Source organism: Lynx canadensis, chromosome A1 (genome assembly GCF_007474595.2).
Source record: "Lynx canadensis isolate LIC74 chromosome A1, mLynCan4.pri.v2, whole genome shotgun sequence".
In the NCBI taxonomy this organism is placed as follows: domain Eukaryota; kingdom Metazoa; phylum Chordata; class Mammalia; order Carnivora; family Felidae; genus Lynx; species Lynx canadensis.
Window position 1 is genome coordinate 215,010,196 of NC_044303.2, and position 14,297 is coordinate 215,024,492.

Consider the following 14,297-nt stretch of genomic DNA (forward strand, 5'->3'; position numbering starts at 1 on the left):
TAAAAGTATTCAAAGAAAATGTAAGTTTGGAGTAGTGTTCTTAAGTAAGATTTGGAAAGCAGGACCCATAAAGAAAACACCATGGTTAGATTTGAGTACATTAAAATTCTAATTTCTGTAAAGGATAACAAATCCAAAGTTAAAATACAAACAGCTAATGTGAAAATATTGTAACTTACATAACAGGTATGTCTAATAAATACTTTCAGAGTTCTTCCAATAAGTGGAGAAAAAATGTTAACCTCTTAGTAGAAAAATGAACTAAGAATATGAACAGGCAATTCAGAGATGAAGAGCTGGAAAGGACTGATAAACATATAAAAAGTCGTTCAACTTAAGTACTAATTAAAGGAATGAAAATTAAAACAGGATGCCCTTTTGGCTATTATATTTGGACAATATAGAAAATTGAAAACATTTTGTGCTGTGCTATGTTAGGCAAAGCTGTGGTATGAAAATGACCTTTTCTTACACTATTGTGTTAAAGGGAATTTGCAAGTTTTGGAGATTAGTTTGGTAATAGCTATTAAAAATTCAAATGCACATTTCCTATAACCTAGAAATACCTATAGCTATACGTATTCTGAGGACTGTCACCTATAGCTGTGGGTTCAAAAGCATGCATTTATGCCTATCACAAACATAAATGTCCATTAATAAGAAAATGACAAAATAAATTACATCATCTTTACATCGGATTCTATGTAACCATTGAAAAGAATGGAGTCCAGTTACACATGCTAACATGAAAAAAATGTGCTATATTGTCAAGTGAAAAAATGTGCAGTATGTCAGTTCTTGTATGTGTGTGTCTGTGTGTGTGTCTTTGTGTGTATTTCTGTATAATCTTAGGAAAATATTGAGAAGTATGTGTCCCTAGTTGTTGGAAGTACTAAAATTTTAAAGCAGTTGGAAGAGTGAGTGGGATTGAAGGCAAGGTGGGACTTTTACTTCCTTAAGTAACTTTCAAAAGATGGGAACATGGGTAATTGTCTGGACCTGAAATTTTGGGCTTTTTAGTGAGATAGGTTTGTGCCTGCATGGCCATTTGCCATGTGTACCTTGTCAACTTCCGTTGCTCCAGTAAGGCAAGAATGCAAGAATGCAAGAATGATCATTAGCCTGCTCATCAAAGAAGCAATTCAGATGTGGCTAAGAAGGCCATTGTGAGTGTACAAAGCACCAACATGCCCCATACTGGGATGTAGGTAAAAAGAAAGTGACTCTTCCCTGCCTGTGGGGAGAATGTTTGACTTCCTGTCACTGATGCTTAATTTCAGAGTTATTTGCCTATGGTTTCTTTTTGTTGTTGTTGTTGTTAACATATAACACTGATCATAAAATAAGTCTTAGTAATTATGAACTTTGTGAAATTTGGCACAAATTTCCACAAAATTTGGCAGTTGGAAAAATTATTATTTTATTTTTTAAAAATTAAATTTTTAATTTTTTGATATAATTTATTGTCAAATTGGCTTACATACAACACCCAGTGCTCATCCCAACAAGTGGAAAAAATTATTTTTAAAACATTTGGGCTTTTAGTTCAGTGTTTTAATAATGTGAATAGTTTTTATTTTTATTTTTTATTTTTTTATTTATTTTTTTTTTCAACGTTTATTTATTTTTGGGACAGAGAGAGACAGAGCATGAACGGGCGAGGGGCAGAGAGAGAGGGAGACACAGAATCGGAAACAGGCTCCAGGCTCTGAGCCATCAGCCCAGAGCCCGACGCGGGGCTCGAACTCACGGACCGCGAGATCGTGACCTGGCTGAAGTCGGACGCTTAACCGACTGCGCCACCCAGGCGCCCCTGTGAATAGTTTTTAAATGAGAGCATGTTTCTCTCTTCTTCCCTCCCTCCTTCTCTTTCTTTCTGTCTCCTTCTTTCTCCCTCCTTCCCCCACCCTCCCTTCCCTCTCTCTTTCTTCCTTCCTTTCTTCCTCTCTCTCTTTCTTCCTCCCTCCTTCCATCTTTTTCTTTCTCTCTCTCTCTCTCTTTCTAAATAGTTCTAGTAGTTCAAGTTGTCAACTTGGTATTTGAATCAAAAAGAGAATCAGTGGCCCCCTCAGAGTATGACAAAATTTTCAATTACTAAATGCAAAACTTGTTCTTCCTACTCATGTGTTTATAACACATTATGGAAATATGTCTTCTCATTTCTTAAAGTACCAAATTGTTAGGGCGCCTAGGTAGCTTAGTTGAGCATCTGACTGTTGATTTTGGCCCAGGTCATGGTATCACGGTTGGTGCGTTAGAGCCCTGCATTGAACTCCACATTGAGCCTTGCATCGAGCTCTGCAGAGCCTGCTTGGGATTCTCTATCTCCCTCTCTCTCTGCCCCACCCCTGTGTACACGCACACACGTGTGCGTGCGCTCTCTCTCAAACAAATAAACTTAAAAAGAAGTACCAAATTGTTTTTAAAGTCACTTGTTTCTTATTTACACTCCTTTTTCTTTTATATAACAGTTCTCAGCTTTTGGCTTTTGGAGCAGGTTTGTTCTTTTATGCAGCAGACATCAAAATAGACATTTATATTTTCATATTTAAGTAATTTTTTTTACCATGACTAATATTCTAATTTGTAGTTATAATGTCAAGGTGATATCCTCCAGGTGGGAGATTTTATTGCTAGATTGGATGTGAACTTTCCTTCTGTTTATATCACAGCTTTATTGTTGTCATCTTTCCTAAGAAATATTCTTGTATAGAGAAATAATAAGTAAAATCCTAATTTAAGCAATGAGTGTTGGGGAGTGATTATGGCATTTGCCCAGTACTAAGCTAGAAATAAAACCTAGAGAGGCAAAGTTGTGGAGATCAATTTTCCTGAAATGCTGCTTTTGACTTGCCAATCTGTTATTCCCAATTTTTTAGTATTTTAATTCTGTACCATCTTTTGGCTTTTATAAAGTAAAACAAAACATTTGCCCTGACCTTCTTTGCAATCTGTTATCGCCCCCTTAATACCTGAAAGGGGCAGAGAATGATGAAGAGTAGGTTCAATCTGGTGCAGGACAGGCCTTGAAAGAGCTAACTTATTGTTCAAGGAGAAATTACAAGGAAAAAGGATCCTAACATCAGTAATATTCTTGATATTTCCTGTAAAAAAAAAAAGGGGGGGAAAGACAAAAACAGACATTAAAAAGCTAACAGAAGTAAAAAAAAAAAAAAAGGCAAATTTCAGAAGTCATTGACCCATAAATGGATATTTGTATACAAATTTTATACATGACAGTAAAAATTAGCCATTTTAAAAGCACTTTGGGGATCAGATTTAGTAGTGGTAATTCAGATTCTAGGCAGGAAGTTCCTTGATGTCAGCTTTGGAAGTAGGACAGTTTTTTTTGGCTAGAAATCCAGAGGTGGGGAAAAAGACACAAAATTGTTGGAATAACATTAAAGTGATACCACCAAATGAACTTGAGATAAAAATAATTTATATGTGGTTCAGTAATGAAATGATGCAGACATTATTTTAAGTGAAAAGCAACACAGTATAATAAAGTTTATTGGAAACATTTAGATCCAGGCTAAGGGGATATATGTGCAGTGACAAATGGAGGTATAGCTAAATCACTCATTATGGAGGGACTGAGGGTGACAGCAACTAATGCAAAGGGACAGCTCTGTGCCTGCTTACCAGGGTTTGTACAGCACTACGGGAGCTTAAATAACTCAGGTATTCAGAGGAGTAACACAGCCACGAGCAAAGAAGCTGCTGTGTACCTGGTTTAGTTAGATGAAAAAACGCACACAGTATCCACATTCCTGCATGTGCTCAGGAATCAGGCTTCTCTTGTATGGTTTGCATGTTTATTGGGCAGGAAATGATCTGTCAGCTTAATTTAGAATGTGTATTTTCAATAGAGCTGACATTGGGTTAAAAAAATCAATATAAGACTTACAAGATAAAATAATGTTATCTTATTGACAGCTATCCATAATGGATAATGAGGCCTTAGCTTGAACCTCCTTGAACAAACAAGGACTTGAGGCTGTTAACAGGTTATAAATGAAATTCTAATTATGTAGAACAGTTAGTTTGAATTCTAGTCTGAGACATTAATGTAATTAATTTATGGAAAAGTGGCAGTTTGAGTGTGAGAATTCAAGTACATGTTTTATTAAGTTATTTTTATAAATAGGTACACTTTTAGAGAAAAATACCTTTCCTCTTTGCAAGCACCTATTGCAGATGTATATATGACATAAAAACACATGTGCATATGAGACAGATTTTTTTTTTCAGTTTATGGGACAGCATTATAAATTTCCTAAGTAGAAAGGAAATATGAGTTGCTCAGGCAATCTAATAAAATTCAGATAGAAATAATTGAGTTCAAGATATCTAAGTTCCTCAGTATCAGTTCAAAATTAAAATAAATTTTTGTATTCTGTGAAAGTAAGGTCACTGTTAAAAGTTCCTGTTTTCTCTTTGCTATGGTTTTAAACTAACAGAACAAAAGCACAACTCCAGAGGTCTTTCCAAGAGGTTGACTTTTCTAGAAAGTTAGGATCCTTAGATAGGGAGAGATAGAGATAGCCTTTTAAAAATCTCTCGTATGAAGTTTTATCCATAATGGCCATAAGCAGCCAAGATGTCCTTCAGTAGGTGAAGGGATAAACAGACTGGTACATCCATGCAATGAAATGTTATTTGGTGATAAGGAGAAATGAGTTACTAAGCCCTGAAAAGACATGGAGTACACGTAAATGCGTGTTGCTAAGTAAAAGAAGTCAGTCTGAGAAGGTTGCACACTGTATGATTCTAAATATTTGACATTCGAGGAAGGCATAACTATAGAGACCGAAAAAGATCAGTGGTTTCCAGGGACTAGGGCAGTGATGGGGGTGAGTTAGAGGCGGGGATTTCATAGATGGAGCAGAGCAGATTTTTAGGGCAGTGACACTATTCTGTATGATACCATAATGGTGGATACGTGACATTATTTATTTGGCAAAATCCATAGAATGTGTGAACCCTAATGTAAACTTTCGACTTTGGGTGATAATGACTTGTCTGTGTAGTTTCATCGATTGTAAAAAATGTACCAAACTAATACAGGATGTTAATAATAAGGGAAACTGTGTGTGTATGGGATGGGTGGTGGTCAGAGAGGTAAGTATGTGGGAACTCCTATTCTTCTGTTCAGTTTTTCTGTAAACCTAAAGCTGCTCTAACAAATAAGGTCTATTAATTAAAAAAAAATTCTCTCTTCAAAATTAGAGTAAACAGAAATGTTACCAGTGAGTTGGGGTTGACCTGAATGCAATCTAGGGTTGGGACGGTGACTTTGATCACTTAAGTCAAAGACAGATTTTGTGCAACATTGTCTGATTAGATGGCTCCCATTGTAGGGATAACTGCCCATAGGGTACATAAATGACAACTTGGTTATTCTTCCAGGAAACTCCTCTGACTAACCAAGACCCTGATCATTTTGGAAAGATCTTCACAGTCATATTTGGCTACCTAAGTCCGATGATTGTGTTTTCCTGACATTTGCATGTCTTTCATACTTACTCCTAAGGTGCAAGTCAAGGTATTTTTGGGATAGAGGCAAGTAAATGTTTGGCTTTCCCACAAGCAGTACAGTTCTGGGGGGCACATGTAGTGTCTTTGGAAAGAAAGTATATTTCTACTTGTTGTTTACTACCCTCCAAGTGAGACTTAAAAATTGGTCACAAAGAACAGGATGACAGAGCCTCCAATGTGGTCTTGTGGCTGGCTATTAAGCCTACGGTTCCCAGTTTAGTTTGACTAATTGAGTCTAGATGTTGATTTCAGAAGAAATAACTGAGGACAGTCAGTTCAGTCTTTCCTGTTTGTCTATACCATTAGCCAGTGGCATTTTTTCTGCCTTATGGAATGACTTAGACTGGGGAAGCAGGGAGGTGAAAACATCAAGATATATAATAGATATTTTGTGTAGGGAGTTTGTGAGCTGGGGTCGTCCTGCTGTTTCCTATTGGATTTATCAGTAAAGGGAGTAGTGACAAAACTGTAGTCAGAATCATCTAGTAGAGGATGGAACACTGCCAGTCAGCTGAATTTAAGGTGCTTGCAATTGTTGGGAAGAGTTTTACTGCATTTCCCTTTCATAAGGAAAGTTCTATGTGTGAAGCTCCTCCTTTCTTTGAACCTTCCAGGGTCTAAGATGCTCCCTATCCCAGGTACTTGCGTTGTTGTGTGCTCTCTCTACACTCTCGTAATATTTCGTCTTCTTTAGGTAACTTTACTTTTTTCCAGTCATCTCCTGCTTACTCTCAAACTTTACTTCTGGAAACATGAGGTGTAAAAGAGGTAGAACATAATTATAAAACTTACAGAGGCCCCGAATGTGTCAACCTCAGCCAACAGAGCCCTTGTAGGGATACTTATGGGGGTCATTATCATTATGGTCTAAGGTCATTAGACCCTAGTGGTCATTATTCTTATGGCCTAAGACCATGGCATTCTAATAAAAGAATCTAGGCAGTTGAACCAGAATCAAGGTTGAATCCCCTAGAATCCCTTTTGGTTGGGCCGTCACCCAGGGAATGTTTGAACCAGATTGTCCTGGGATCACTACAGGGGAAAGGTGATATATCATGCCCACGACAGGTCAAGGTAAGATTCTGAATTTTCAAAATTAGGTGTATACAAATCCCACTATCACTTTGTCCTGATCATTATCTAAAGGGTAATTATTTCTTGTTTTGTATTATTCCAGTATTACTTATATTTTTTTCATAAGTCACACTGGATAGTTACTATCTCTCTACGTGTCTGTTTTTCCTACAAAAGAGTAAGTTCTTTAAGGCAAGAAATTGTGACCTTTACCTTTGTATTCCTAGGGCCTACGAGGGTACCCATTAATGTAGAAGGCTTTTAAAAGTGTTTTTTAACTAGATTCAGTGGTGAAAGATGGACTAGGGTAATATTTTTCAAATAAATGTGAATTTTGTAAAATACACAGAATCTGATTAAAAAGGAAATGATTATTGATTAGTTATATGTGGAGGAAACAATATGTTTGGGGATAAATATTACATATTTTTAAAAAAATTCTATAATTTCATATTACTTCAGGAAAAAGTCAATAAAAGTCTAGGAGATTAGTGTGTGTTTCTTGTGTTTTTTTTTCCCCATTGCATTAAACTATTTAGTAATGTTTTGGCATTTAATAGCTATCTATAGAATTATTTGATTGGATTATATTAATTTTTTGGTCTTAATGATGCTTATCAAATTAGTTCATTAAAGTGAAAAAAAATCAGACTAAATTTCAAAGTGCCTGCCTGAGATGAATGACAATTTCATGAAACTAAAGAGTCAAGCACTTAAAAAAAAAAAAAAAAAAAAGAACAGATTTTCTCTAGTTTTGTTCAAATATCTTGTGCTGAGTTTGGGCAACAGTGGGCAACGGGCTCTGGGTCTCTGGTTCAAGTGCTGATGTGCTTTTACTTGGAGAATTTCAGCCAGCCTGTTTTATAAAGGCAACATGAGAAGAGAAATTGCTGCAGATAAGCAGTGAATGTCTATGAATGGTGTGGGGGAATAACAAGCTTGTCTCTGAGGTATTGCTGACTCAATGGCATGCTTTGCTTGGCTTTCAAGTCTGAGTTACTGCTTTACTGCTGGCCTATGAGGCTCACCTTCCCTTGTTTTTCCTCCAATTTCTTCTGAATGCACTCCCCAGGAAGTGAAAGTTACAACTTGTCTTGATAGACATTCCAAAGCCTATAGACTTGATGGACATAGAGAATGTATTCAGAAGCTTCCTGCTCAGCTATCACACTCTTTGTTCTTTTGTGCATATCCTAAGTGAACTTTGCTCCAGACAAATTAGCCTAGGGCAAGGCGTTATAAAGAGTTGATTCCAAGAAAGACACAAAACACAGGAAAAGGGAGTAGTCATTTATTTCCATTTATGTCCCTATTTTTAGCCAAACATTTATCATTTTCATCTTTAATTCTTCCTACTAATGTTAGTAATTCATAGTTTTACTTTGTTGTGAGCATAAAATTTTTTTGTCTCTTACACTTTTTAAGCAATCGTCAATTTAAGGGGCAAGAAATCCTCACATTTAATGAGGGAACAACTTGATCAACATGTATGCTTGAGGTTTTTACTATCTGGAATTTGAGGTAACACTATAGATGTTATAGATTGTTGAATTATGCTCAATCACTATATCTTACCTTGTGAAAAATCTTAATTTCATTAAGCAAAATGTTAACCTTCCAGTGTTTGATTCAACAGAATATCAGTGTCACTTTTTTTTTCTGGGAAGTATTCCCTGACTTGTGGCATATTATTAGAATAACATATCACACATGTTACAGTTGATTGTGTATATCTTGTGTATATGTCTGGCTTATTAGTGACTTGAGAGGGAAAGAAGAAAGTTCAATTTGTACCTCAGTTTATCCATTTTCTAGCCTTGTACTTGGTAGACAGAAAACACATTGTCCATTGCCTGTTAAGTTGAAGTAAATCCTAGTCTCATCTAAAAACTTAGTATGGTTGCTTAATTTTAACAGGAACATGAAGATGAATTGTTATAGTGCTCTCTTTCATGAACAAGAATTTCTCTTCTTAAATAAAGATTGTAGTACAGGCTTTTCTTTTTCTTGTTTTATAATATTATAATAATGTTCTAAGTTACCACTTCAGGTACTTCAGCTCTTACTGGACTCCATAGTCAGACTTATCTCTCAGAAATGCTTCTAGTATATCTTTGCTCAAAATCCTTGGAAACATCCCCATTAGGAAGGGGTAAACTGGACTACTTTGCATCCCTTACAGTGGCTGACACGGTACTTTGTGTAGTTATTCAATGGATGCTGATTAACTGGGAGATATCAGCCTGAAGGTGGTTCTGACACTGGGCTGCTGAGTTCTGCGTTTAGCCACATCTTATTAAATTCATGTATCAATGATGTGTATGAATACATAGAATGTATGCTTATCAGATTTGCAAATGACCTGAGGCTGAGATGGATGGCAAATATATTAGATGACAGAATCAGAATCTGAAAACATTTTGACAAGCTTCCTTTAACAGGATGAAATTTAATATGGATAAAGGTAAAAGCTTACCTTAAAACAAAAAACAAAAAACAAAAAACTTTTCCTGCTGAACAACTGCAAGTAGAAATGTGGAAGACTCTAAGAAAGGACCATTAGTGGTACAGCAGCCACACAGGCCAATGGAGTAGAAGGAAGGAGGTGAAGGTTGGCCCACTGGCATTGGTTAGACCATATCTGAAGTCTTGTGTGCAATTCTGGGTTCCACATTTTCAGAGAGATACAGGTGAATTAGAATGTGGTTAGAGGATGTCAAAGGGTCTTTTCTTTTTATTAATTTAATTTAATTATTATATTAGAGAGAGAGAGAGACCGAGCATGAGCAAGGGAGGGGCAGAGAGATGGAGACAGAATGTGAAGCAGGCTCCAGTCTCTGAGCTGTTAGCAAAGAGACCCACATGGGGTTTGAACCCATGAGCAGTGAGATCTTGACCTGAGCCGAAGTCAGATGTCTAACCGACTGAGCCACCCAGGTGCCCCAAAGGGTCTTAAATTTATGCTGTGAAATGAATATTTTTCTATGATCAGAGAAAATTCATAGGAAATATGCTGGTATTTTTTTTTTTTAACAGTGGAAGTACTATCATGAGGAAAAGAGATTTGTCTGGTATTGCATGTTGTCAAAGTTTTGACTAGCATTCGCTATCTGGAAGTTACAGGGAAAACAACTTTGGCTAACTCTAGGGAAAAACTTTTTAATAGCCAGCTTTTAATTAAGTCACGAATTGCCCAGGAAAGCATTGAGTTGTCCAATTTCTTTCCAAGAGAGGGAAAAATCCAATAAGGAGGAGGCTGCATGAAAACAACAGATACCACTACATACTTATTAGAATGGCTAAAATCCAAAACACTGACAACACCAAATGCTGGCAAGGATGTAGAACAACGAGAACTCCTACTCAGTTCCGGTGGGAATGCAAAATGGTTTAACCACTTTGGAAGACAGCTTGGCAGTTTCTTGCAAAACTAAATATATACTGTTATCATACCACCCAGACACCATGTTCTTTGCTGTTTACCCAAATGAGTGGAAAACTTATGTCCACACAAAAACATGCACTCAAATGTTTATAACAGCTCTATTCGTAATTGCCAAAACTCAGATGCAACCAAGATGTACTTCTCAAGGTGAATGGATAAACAAACTGTGGTACATCCAGTTTTCATTTATAAATAAAATAATAATAATAAAAAGTATTAAAAAGAAATGAGTTATCAAGCCATTAAAAGACACAGAAGTACCTTAAATGCATTTTGCTAAGTGAAAAAAAGTCAATCTGAAAGGGCCACCAGTATATCACATTTTGGAAAAGATAAAACCATGAAACACTGAAAAGATCAATGGTTGGCAGAGGTTGAATGGAAGGTGGGATACAGGGGATTTTTAGAACAGTGGTTTCCATATTATTATTTTGCTTACTCTGTATGATATTATAATGGTGGATACATGGAATTATATATTTGTCAAAACCCACAGAATGTATAACACCAAGAGTGAACCCTAATGTAATGCAGTTTGGGTGACAATGATGTGTCAGTGTAGGTTCATGAATTGTAACAAATGTACCACACTAATGCAAGATATTAACGATAGGAAAACTGTGGGAGATGGGGGGTGATGGGGGTATATGGGAACTCTATATACTTTCTTTTTTTTTTAATGTTTATTTATTTTTGACAGAGAGACAGAGCATGAGCAGGGGAGGGGCAGAGAGAGAGGGAGACACAGAATCCAAAGCAGGCTCCAGGCTCTGAGCTGTCGGGCACAGAGCCCGACACGGGGCCTGAACCCACAGACTGCGAGACCATGACCCGAGCCGAAGTCGGACGCTCAACCAACCGAACCACCCAGGCACCCCTCTATATACTTTCTTTTTTTTTTTTTATATATATATGAAATTTATTGACAAATTGGTTTCCATACAACACCCAGTGCTCATCCCAAAAGGTGCCCTCCTCAATACCCATCACCCACCCTCCCCTCCCTCCCACCCCCCATCAACCCTCAGTTTGTTCTCAGTTTTTAACAGTCTCTTATGCTTTGGCTCTCTCTCCTAGAACTGCTCTTTAAAAAAAAAGGATACATGAGTTAGTGATGAGGTAGGGCATAGTGACTGGGATCCACTGGCCTGAGGCTTTTCCTGTGGCATCTAATAAGGGTCTGTAGAGATTACAGTGAGGAAGAGAACTGACCTCAGTAGCAGAGGAGCAGTTTCCAGTGTCGGGTGTAAAGGACACTCAGAAAGCATAGAGGGGAACTGCAAAATAAAGAGGAGTTTCAGGCAACAGGAGAGTAAGACTCCAAGGTAGAGTGTCAGGCAACAGGAGAGTAAGACTCTAAGATGGAAAACAAAGACATTAGCGAGTTCTCATGGCTTCTGGAGTCTGGTGTAGGACAGCTGGTTCAAAGGCATAAAGAGTGGCTGACCTTGAACTTCCTGTCTCTGGAGGAACTACTTTCTGGAAATGCTACACACACATAGACACAGACACACACAAATATGTATATATACACACATATGCATATACGTACCCACATGTATGCATACATAATTGTATACAGACACGTGTACACCATATATACACAGATATATTTATATGTAAATGCATATACACATAAATAAATAAGGATAATTTTAGATACTGAGAAACACTATTAAGAATATAAAATAGATCTATGTGATGGAAATAACACTGGCAGGGTGGAGGGAGATGAGCTTTATCAGGGATAGTCAGGCGAGGTCCTTTATGGAGTAGGTAGACATTGGAGCTGATACCTGAAAGATGCAAAGAAAGCAGATATGATAAGGGCTGAAAAAATAACACTGAAGCAAAACTACATATTTTTACATTTAATTGTTAATATTCTATTAGTTTCCTTTGGAGTGTGTGTGTGTGTACATGTGTGTGTTATGTGTGTGTGTATGTGTGTGTTCTGCTGTTAGTAAGGGAGAAGGGAAAGTATTTAGAAAGCAAAGGAAGAAAAGACAAAAATAGAAACCAAGCTATTTCAAGGATTGAACTCAAGAATTTTACAAAAGGTGTTTAGAAAAACATAGCACTCTAGGGGCACCTGGGTTGGCTCAGTTGGTTAAGCATCCAACTCTTGATTTCAGCTCAGGTCATGACCTCATGGTCTTGAGATTGAGCCCTGTGTTGGGTTCCGCGCTGGGTGTGGAGCCTGCTTAAAAGATTCTCTCTGTCCCTTTCCCTCTACCGCTCCCCTCCCCAGTTGCACTCATTCTCAAAAAACAAAAACAAAAACAAAAACAAAATCAAAAACAAAAACAAAAACAAAAAATGTGGGACTCTAGTACTTACCAAGAATGACAATAGATCATTTTTCTCGTAATGGATCTGAAGAATAGCTTCCTACCTAGCCTGGGAAAATTTGATTACTTTCTCAAGTTAAAAAAACATAAGCAAGAATTGTGATAATAGTTTGGGACAAAAATTTTTAAAAGTAAAAAACCTTTTTTGGATGAATTATCTACCACAAACTATGTATCTCTCAGAGTAAAACATTTATTTGTGAGCATGGCCTTTTTTTTTTTTTTTCTGGTAAAAGAGGTGACAGGAAAAGGGTATGGTTAGAAGCACTGTGAAATGACCAAACTGTGCACACACTGGGGCACATGTCTTTTGCTTCTTATGGTCCTGGGGGAGATGTGAAGAGATGAAACACATTCAGTCATGCATACAGGCTTTGCGAATGTACATAGGTCTAGAACAGCTATGAGAGAAGAACGAAGTGAGAACAGGGAGTAGCAGGAGAGACGTAGGGGTGATGGAGAGCATGATAGTAGAACAGCCTAGGACAGAAGAGAAAGGAGAGAGAGAGAGGAGAGAGACACACGACTCCCTGTAATGTGATCTGGGAGAGAATATTTAAGCCATGAACTTATCAAAAGATTTATGACTGGGTCACCCATGATCTGGTAATGACCAGTGCAAACGTGCAGTTGTCTTAAGTAATGTCGCCTGTAAGAAGTCAAAAGTGTCATGTTCTCTCCTCTTTCAAGTTTATGTGTCTTCTCCCCATGTTCTTTTTCTGTGAAAAGGCAGATACTCATCAGGCTTATGATGTGCTATTATACCTGTTTAAAGGTCTATCCAAGATTTTGGTTGGTGGCCTTCAAAATGTTTGCCCATGACTGTTCCAGTCTCTCAGGCTGCAGTTGAGAATCGTTGAAGAGCTGTTGTACATGGTAGACCATGGGGCTTTCCTGTTGCTTTCGGAGTTCCACCTCTGCAACTTCTGTCAGGCAGTTTCACTCCATGTCATACATCTGCAAAGTCAAATTCAAGGAAACCCATTCACCACAGTGAAATTCAGTAATAATTTAAGCGGATATACTTCAGCACAAAAGGATTTATTTTGGTGTGTTTTTAGGGCTTGGTACAACACACTGATACAAAAATACTAAATCACCAGGAAAAAAAAGTAGTATTGTAAAGGATGTGAGAAGGGAAAAAAGAACAAAGGACTTTTCTCCAATCAAATGCAAATGAAAATGACCCGCAAGATTCTGAAAACACTCTTTCTCCTGACAATGAACATTTTCATGCGGTGAAATCCATTTTTGAGACTCATTAGCAAACGCTGTGATCTTGCTTATTTTGTATAGCAGCGTCTGGTTATTTCAAATTGATTAGGAGACCTCTGATGTGGGAGAGCGAATCACTGAACTACCCCAGGTATTTCTGTAATTGGTTATCATGCTTAATTACAAATGTTTCAGCACAGCCAATTTATTCTGGAGCAGATTTTCCTTGCCTTTCCGCTGCTGCTCCTGCCAGTGCTGTTTTCTGTTTTCAGGGAGAGAGAAGAGAGAGAGTGAGAGAAAGCGTGTGCACGCAAATTAACCTTCTCCTGGGCATGTTTTGGTTCTAAAAAAAGCAGATTAGTGGATTGATAGATTCATTCAAGGTATTCTATCAATAGCAGTGGTTAAAAAGGAAAAAAAATGGAAACATGTGTATTGGTTTATAGTGGGAGGTCACTCGTTGCAAACTGTTACCAATCCTCCCTGGTTCTATTATTTCCATTAACTAGTGCTGAGAGCAGGAAGTTCAGTGCTCTCATCTCTCTCACCCTGCCACGGTGCTGGCTGACCTTCATGTATTCAATCCACTTGCTCCTGAGCTCATCAGAAATAAATGGACTAGAATAGAACAGAATATGGCTCCACATCGAGCTATTCATCGTCTGGTGATC